Genomic DNA, 8,452 nt, shown 5'->3' with positions numbered 1-8,452 from the left:
TAATAAAGTAAGCTCTCTATGTTAAGGAAATTCATTTCATCTTGAACAATGAATAGAAACTTGTAAAATATGGATAAATATGTGCAGCAGTTACACATTTAAGAAATTGCAGAATGTGACTATTTAGACATGCAAAAGTCATTTAGTTGTATTATGAAACAAAGCATGTGATTTAATTTGTTAAACTTTGAGTTGTGCATATATTTCCAGAAGCTGGCATGATCTATTAGAAAGAGCGTATTACCTGAGGTTTGTAATTGTGGCAATAATTATGGCAGCACTTCTGCCAACCTCTCAGGCTTGTATCTGGCATCCAGCCCACTTGTAAATCAGACCCTTTGTTTGCTGGCTGTTGGATGCACGACAAGTCAATTAACAAAGTTCCCCACTCTGTGGGTACAGTGGTAGAGCCTTGACCTACATTAGCTCCATTTTCATAACTCTGAAAATAGAGATTATTATCACCATTTCACAAATTAAAAACCTGAGCTTCAGAAAGGTCCCACAGCCATATATAAAGTGCATAGATCAACCTCTGGCATATAGAAAGTTCTTTTTAAAATACTGTCACCCTACAATCAAATACTATGAGGGAGGCCTGCTCTAGTCTGAATTATGATCAAGGGAGCCTGCTCTAGTCTGAAAATCACTGGGCTAGAGTCATATTCCAGCTTTGTCACTTGTTATTTGTGACCTTGAGCAAGATACGGCCTCCCCATGACTTGGTTTCCTCACTGGTAAGTGGGGTTATAACTTGATCTCTTTCATTAAGCTGTCTGAAGATTAAATGAAATAACACATGGAAAGCACTTAACGTATTACCAGACACATAAGAAGCATTCATGGTGATATGTGTGGAAGTACTTTGTAAAGCATTTAAATGTTCTACATTGTTTGTCTTCATCTAAATTTATAATCACAGACATGAAGCCAAAATAAGATTTTCTGAAAGCAATCATTTTGTAATGACACACAATTCAATATAATAATAGCTCTTTTTCAAAAAGAATAATACCACAGCTCAAACTAAGGAAACCAGAGATGTGATAGGACGCTATTTTGTAGTGGGTACACAAAGGGCTTGTATTTGAATTAAAAAATATCTTCACATTTTTTTTCACATTTAAAGAAAATGTGTCAAAGACCACATATGAAAAGTCAATTTTTAAATATGTGCTCTAGTAAATATCTAGGCAAACTAAAATTGTTATGATTGATTGAAATAATTGATTGCAGCCTGCCAACTTTCCCTTTCTTAATTATAAAATACAATTTCCGTTTTGCACTTTCCAACCCAAGGTTTACAAAAGCTGAGAGAACTCTTCTGCTCAGCCTCTGATTATATCAGCAGTGCCACTTTTTCAGGTCCTATCAGATTGGGCTTGGATGATAATTACTTGGGAAGTGTTTGATCTCAATGACGAATACATGATTAGTTTTTCATGAAATCAGTCAACCACACCGCACAGCACTACTCATGTGAAACCTTGTTGATTTAGCTGTTAGAAAGCACACATCTCCCTCAGTTCAGATATGGGACATCAGTCTTTGGGGAAAAGAGGGTGGAAAAAGGGCAAGTTTATGGGTAATGATATTGCAGAGACAGATATTTAAGGTTTGCTAATTTTCTTCTCAATTATACTCCTCTCTTACCTACTCCATGGCCACAGATTCCATCTCAGTTGTGAAATATATCTTTTCTCAAAAAAAAAAAAAAAAAAAAAAAGATTTCATGACACCTTTGCTATCTCTCAACCCCTTAGAGGGTTTTGCCCTGATGAATAATATTTTATATGTGAAATGTTTATGTGATTTTTCACGGAGTGATAACCTCGCTACCGCTTAACTTTGATGCATTGCGATCACTGGTTCTCTTCACTAAAGTGCTTTTACACACCCCTCCCATAAATATATGGCTACTTTTCCTAAAAGGCCTGGGTTGAGGGTGTTTTGTTTCTTTGTTGATTTGTATCTCTGTGTGTGCGTTTTTCTATGATATAGGCTGTTTTTTCTAAGAGTCAGTGTTACTTGCATTTTCTTAAATTTCGAGTGATCTAATACTCAGAGATCAGATAAAAGGATTCAATTGTCAGTCTTTACAGAGCGTGCATTTGTTTAAAGAGGTAGAAGCATTGCACTTTGAAAGAAAAAGGAAATAGATTTTATTTTCCGTATTTGCCTGGCCTCGCTGACTTTAAGAAAAGCCCTAAAATAAAGAATTCTGTAGATTATTTTTTAATGAAAAGAAGCTTTATAAAAATAAGGTTTCAAGTCTTCAGCTGCATTCTCATAATTAAAAACTCACTTTAAAGGAAGAGCATACAGACATTTCTTTCATTTGGATCATCCTCTTTTAAAAAAACCCTCAACACATCAATATATTTGAGCAAGATGCCTTAAAAAGTATGTCCAGCTCTTTGTGGGTAAAAGAAGGTGGAGAGTTAGTAAGCGTGATTGAATATTTCAAAATCTAAGCCCTGGCTTTGATGCAATAACTGAGACACTGGGATATTTTAGACCAGGGTTTCTCAAACTCAGCACTGTTAACATTTTGGACTAGTTCATGGTAATTTTTTGCTGTGTAGGCTGTCCTGTGCCTTGTGGGATGCTTGGCCATTTTCCTGGTGTCCACCCACTAGACGCCAGTAACACCCCACCCCCAACCTCAGTCTCAACAGTCACTGACATCTCCAGACATTGCCAAATGATCTATGGAAACAAAACCATCCCCAACTGAGAACTACTATGTTAGACAAGAAAATTTGAGAAGGATGGGCTTACATTATCCAAATAATTGCTTTTACTTCCTCCTACAGATAAGCTTATTTTTCTTATGGAGGGTGAGGAATGCTACAGATTTGTATCATTTATTTAGCAGAAGAGAAATCAGGCATTAATGCATGTTAATGAGGCATATTTGTCCAGTAGATAAAGAAAAGACTGAATAATATGCAAATAGCAATGACTAGTTATGACCACAGCCTCTCGCCATTTTTATAACAAAGCAGTTCTATAGCTGAAGCTTAGCTTTTTGGATTAAAAAAAAAAGTAGAAATAATATAATCAAAAGGTGTGATGGCTAAAAGAGCAGACATTTCATTGTGATGATAGGTTTGGAATAAATTTGATAAATTCTAACATTACAATTAGGTCACCTTATTGATAGAAGCTGTCTAAACATATCCTTATTACACTAGGAAAACATATGATGTCTTCACAACATTGTGAATATAACCAAATTGAAAATGAGCAAAAACCATGGCATGGCTACAGGACGATTACCTCAGTGCTGTGAAATCTTCATCCACTCCTCACATAACTATTATCTCATTATCCTGTTCCAGAGGAAGAACAGGCAGGCTGACAAAAAATTTTTAAGACTTTAAAAATTAAACTGTAGTATACTGCAATTCTGTCATTTGCAGCTAATGAACGCATTTCAGTGCTGAGCAGCAAGCACACTAGTAATGATACGAACACCACTGATTTGGAGTAATAAATTTAGAACATGGCAGACTCATATTAGTATAAGAAGCTCAAACATTCATTTCACATTAAGAAAACATATAGCCAACACTAGACCATCAAGATACCTATCTTTTTTTCTTCCAGCAAAGCCACGTGGCTTTAACAAGGAATCCCTAGTACTTGTATTTACATCTAAAATAAACCTGAAAAGCAACCATGGTGACTTGGTTCTTGTCACCACCATCAAAAGTGTGGTTTGATTATCAGTGCAATTATTTATTGCTATTGAATATGATGTTGTTGTCACTGGTTTAATTTTTTTTCTTATGGGCCACTCAAACAATTCTTCAAGATCTCCAAGTCAGCGTGTTGGCTGGTTCAAAGAATGCTTGCTTCGGCAGCACAAGTGCTAAAATTGGAGCGATACAGAAGAGATAAGCATGGCCCCCGAACAAGGATGATATGTGTATTTGTGAAGCATTCCATATTTTTAATGGCTTAATAACAGCTAAAGAAACTAACATTCATTGAGTTTTTAAAATGAGATTTTACAATGTGCCAAGTGGGGCTATAAACTCTACATATACCATGTAAAGATAGACACAGAACGAGAGAGAGAGGCACAGACAGAGACCTACGCAGAGGGAGAAGCAGGCTCTATGCAAGGAACCTGATGTGGGACTCGATCCAGGATCCCAGGATCATGCCTTGAGCCAAAGGCAGAGCCTCAACCACTGAGCCACCCAGGCGTCCCTAGCCACAAATTATAATGCAATACTAATTTCAACAAGATTCCTAGGAAGTAACTCCAAGTCTTAATGCATTGCCATTATTTCACTGATATCACAAAAAGATTAAAAACCTACAAAGTCTTATAACATCTGTATGGGCTGGGAATGATACTAGCAAAATTGGCAATTGGAGAGCCTCCCCCCCACACACACACACACACAAACACTTTGTCACAAGGAGTCACTGCTAAACTAATGCTCCTTCACATCACACATGTTGAAAAAAACTTATAGGCAAAACTGTTACTCCTTTAGTTGGGCTCACATTTACAATCAGGTGCTTTGGAATGATGGATGGATCCATCGCTGAGGGTAAGGAGGCAGCAGCTTGGAGCACCATGACTGGAGGGCTGGGACTGCAGCTGCTTTTGCCACAAGATGCTTTCCCTCAGGCATTGTAGATCTTTTCTGCAAGAGGAGTTGCCTTGGGTGGTAGGTTAATAGGACTAACACCAGGGTTGCTATGACAGTGTGCCTGTAAGTAAGTGACGAGAGATAGCTTTATTAATAGAAACAATGAGGGCCAAGTCAGCCACATGAGGTCAGGAGGAAGAAGAAAAATTATGTTTGCAACAATTTGGGGGTCTCCACCTGACCCCAGGTAAAGGAAGTCATGTCTTTGAAAGAGTGAAAATCTAGCCTTCTTTATCTATAGGGCCATCCAGAGTAAAGTCAAATTTCTACAGAAATTTAAAATGTTTGTAGCCCTAGGGAATGAACATAGACTTCTGAATCAAGGACAGGCATGAGATATAAGAATTGCCTAAGTATCTGAAAAAATAAGGAATTTACATTAAGCCTCCTTCTGAGCAAAGGATGATTGAGCTAAATGCCATTTCTGGCTGTTAAGAAAATAATGGAGGCTAAAATTACAGTCTATAAATATTAAATTTTCACAAAATGAAGAAAGGCTAGGGAGTTGTGCAAGTTGTCTGAGGATGGTAGAGATAGAATCAGTGGATCAAATGAAAATCGGAATCAGAGAATCAGCTTTCCTAGAACTATGAAAGCCAGAGACTAAGAGCAATGTATGCCATTTGCACTAAAATCTCCCTAATTTGAAACTCAAAAAACCAAAACAATACATTTCAATTACCTAAGTTTGTTTATCCTTCTCTTTTTTAAGAACAGCATAGAAATAGCCTTGAATTACATTTTGTTTTAAATAAACCAACATTGGGATCCCTGGGTGGCGCAGCGGTTTGGCGCCTGCCTTTGGCCCAGGGCGCGATCCTGGAGACCCGGGATCGAATCCCACATCGGGCTCCCGGTGCATGGAGCCTGCTTCTTCCTCCACCTGTGTCTCTGCCTCTCTCTCTCTCTCTCTCTGTGACTATCATAAATAAATAAAAATTAAATAAATAAATAAATAAATAAATAAATAAATAAACCAACATTGAAGTAATGAAGTCTTTACATATTATTTTAACTGGTGGTCCAAACTCTCCCAGATAATGTATCTAGCTCCATTTATTCATCCATTCGTGAGCTACTGCCTAGTATGTGCTCAGGTCTCTGCTTGAGGTCACCTCATATGGTTAGCAGTTTTCATGAGACTAACTCACTTTCTGGGGGAAAGTCCTCTCTTATGTGGGCAGTTGAGAAGATGGTGACTCAGTAAAGAACTTGATGAAGCTATAAAACACTTTCTTTCTTTTTTGGACCTGACTAGTCACTGATCATAGCCATTGGAAAATAGTTTATTCACAGGAATTAGGAACACATTTGTGAAAAAGAGTTCTGTGCTTCAGAAAGAAATTCCATGCTATGAAATTGGTTATTCTCACTTCCTCTACAAAGACTCAATGTGGTCTGCTGATGATAGAAGAGTCTTATCCGGGCATCCCTGGTGGCTCAGCGGTTTAGCACCGCCTTCGGCCCGGGGTCAGGTTCCCTGCATGGAGCCTGTTTCTCCCTCTGCCTGTGTCTCTGCCTCTCTCTCTCTCTCTCTCTCTCTCTCTCTCTCTGTGTGTGTGTGTGTGTGTGTGTGTCTTATGAATAAATAAATAAAATCTTAAAAAAAAAAGAAGAGTCTTATCCAAAATCCAGCCCTTGGACAAACACCTGAACAGTGGTTTTGGCAGATGAACTACTCTGAGGGAATCATAGAGCCCCCTAAGAGAACCACTACTAAAATTGCCAATGCTGGTTCACATACATAATGTTATATGCAACATACGCATATACTTTAATCATTATTCTAGCTCAGAAATAAAGCAACAGAAAAGTTCTAAGTGGGTTAATTAGAAGATAGGCACTATAAACCCAGCTGTCTCCAAGATCTTTGAGTCCAATGTGATAGCCACTAACCACATGTGGCACTGAACACTTGAAATAAAATACAAATCAATTTTAAAGATTTAGCATAAAAAAGGAATTTATAATACCTCGATAATATTTGTGTTGTTTACATGTCAAAATGATGACATTTTGGATATACTGAGTTAAGTGAACTATTTTATTAAAATTAACTTTACTTGTTACCTTTTAACATATTTTTAATGTGGCTACTAGAAAAGTTAAAATTACACATGTAGTTCACATATGTAACATGTGTCCTAATTCTTACCGACATGGAAAATCTGTGAAATATAGTTCCCCATTTTTTACTATTTGAAAGGATTCATTTTCTTGTTAAAATCATTCTACAACCCAGTGGCTTGGCCATTGCCACTCTTCACTTTATAGGTGAGAAAACTCAGAGGTTATGAAGCATGCCCTAGGCCATACAAGTAGTAATTGGTGAAACCAGGTCTACCTCACATTTAATCCATGTTTTGTGTCAGCCCTGTTCAAGCATCTCTCTTTCCTATTCTGCTGAGGTGATCTTTTAACTTAGATATGTGTGAGATGTGCTTAGAACAACTGAGTGTGAGATGTGCTTAGAACAACTGAATATTCTATAAGAACCAAAACACACAATTTGTTAAACACACTCAAAACAACTACAAACAGCACAGAGGCTAGTCAGAGTGGTATGGCTGGCCGATATTCTCTGCAACCTACTCCTCACAGGCATTTAGGATGGACAAGAGTGGATAGACACTCAGAGTCCAACTCGGCATCTAGGCATTCCAGACATTCCAGGCATTTCCCCAGATCATTTCATTTATTCCTCAGACCAACTCTTACAGGTGAGATAGTCTCAGAATGGTTAAAGGATTTGTTTAGTATCTTAGGGGTAGCTGGTCAGTAACAAAGCCAAGACAGAACTTAAGTCTGATTTGTTTTCCCATACCATACTGCTTTTGGTCCTCCTTTTAATTCAAGCTCAACTTCCTGGCAGCTGGTCTAGACTCTCTGATACCAGCTGCTCTGTTTCCAAAACACATTCTAGTCCATAGCCCCGGACTGATTGAGAACAGGACCTACCTGAGAGAGAGCAGACACAGCCATAGCTTTCCTATGTGTGGGCAAGATACAGGAATCAGATTTCCCTTGTCAACATCTATGGTGTTTAGATTTAGAAGAAAATAATAAATCTAGTGTCTTGGAGTACAAAAGTGAAAAATAATGGAAATAGTTCACAATGGAATTCAAATTCCAGAGACTCGATTAAAAAATGAGATCTAAGATTTAAAGCCAAAATAGAAGAAACCGGAGGACCCAATGATATCTAGAAGTGAAGGTTTGAGGAATTCTGCAGACAGTGAGCAGAAATCTGGTATCATATTTAACAAGGTTCTCTGACTGACCTGAATGGACATTCAGGGTATACCTAATGACAGATGGGTCTCAAATGAAACAGAGCTTGGCTCATGCTGGTCAATACCATCCATGGTGGATCCTGTAGCAGAGGTAAGACACCAGAAAGAAAGAATTTTCTACCTACATATGTAATTGTGTAATTCTACATTGACTATTTAGTTTTTGCTATTTCATAAGGTTCCTTAACTCTGGCCATTTCAGTTCCCAGATTTCAGAAAGTGCTAGAAAGTTAATTGTGCTCTCATTGCCGCTCATGTTCCAAGTGCCAGTGGCAATGCTCCACAGTTGACGAGACTTGGAGAAGTTTCCATCCAGCCTTCTGAATCTCTGCCTGACTTCTGAGGCCACACTGTTAATCACTCTGCTGTCACATGGGGTCTGTAAATAAGAGAAGGAAATAAGGCTTGGAAGATTGGTCGGGATCAGAGTGAGGAAAGATACATTTTCCAGGATAAGGAGTTTGCCATTTATCCTCAAGACAATGG

General features: G+C 38.1%; 1 non-coding gene across 1 annotated transcript; it reads left to right on the top strand.

Moving 5' to 3' along the window:
• Positions 1-3,853: 3,853 nt before the first annotated feature.
• On the top strand, positions 3,854-3,960 carry LOC121477207. The gene has a single exon (XR_005984137.1). It is a non-coding gene; the product is annotated as a U6 spliceosomal RNA (small nuclear RNA).
• Positions 3,961-8,452: the final 4,492 nt, after the last annotated feature.

Source organism: Vulpes lagopus, chromosome 16, assembly GCF_018345385.1.
Source record: "Vulpes lagopus strain Blue_001 chromosome 16, ASM1834538v1, whole genome shotgun sequence".
NCBI lineage: Eukaryota > Metazoa > Chordata > Mammalia > Carnivora > Canidae > Vulpes > Vulpes lagopus.
Note: the sequence above shows the minus strand (reverse complement) of the source record. Positions and strands in the feature narration are given on the sequence as shown.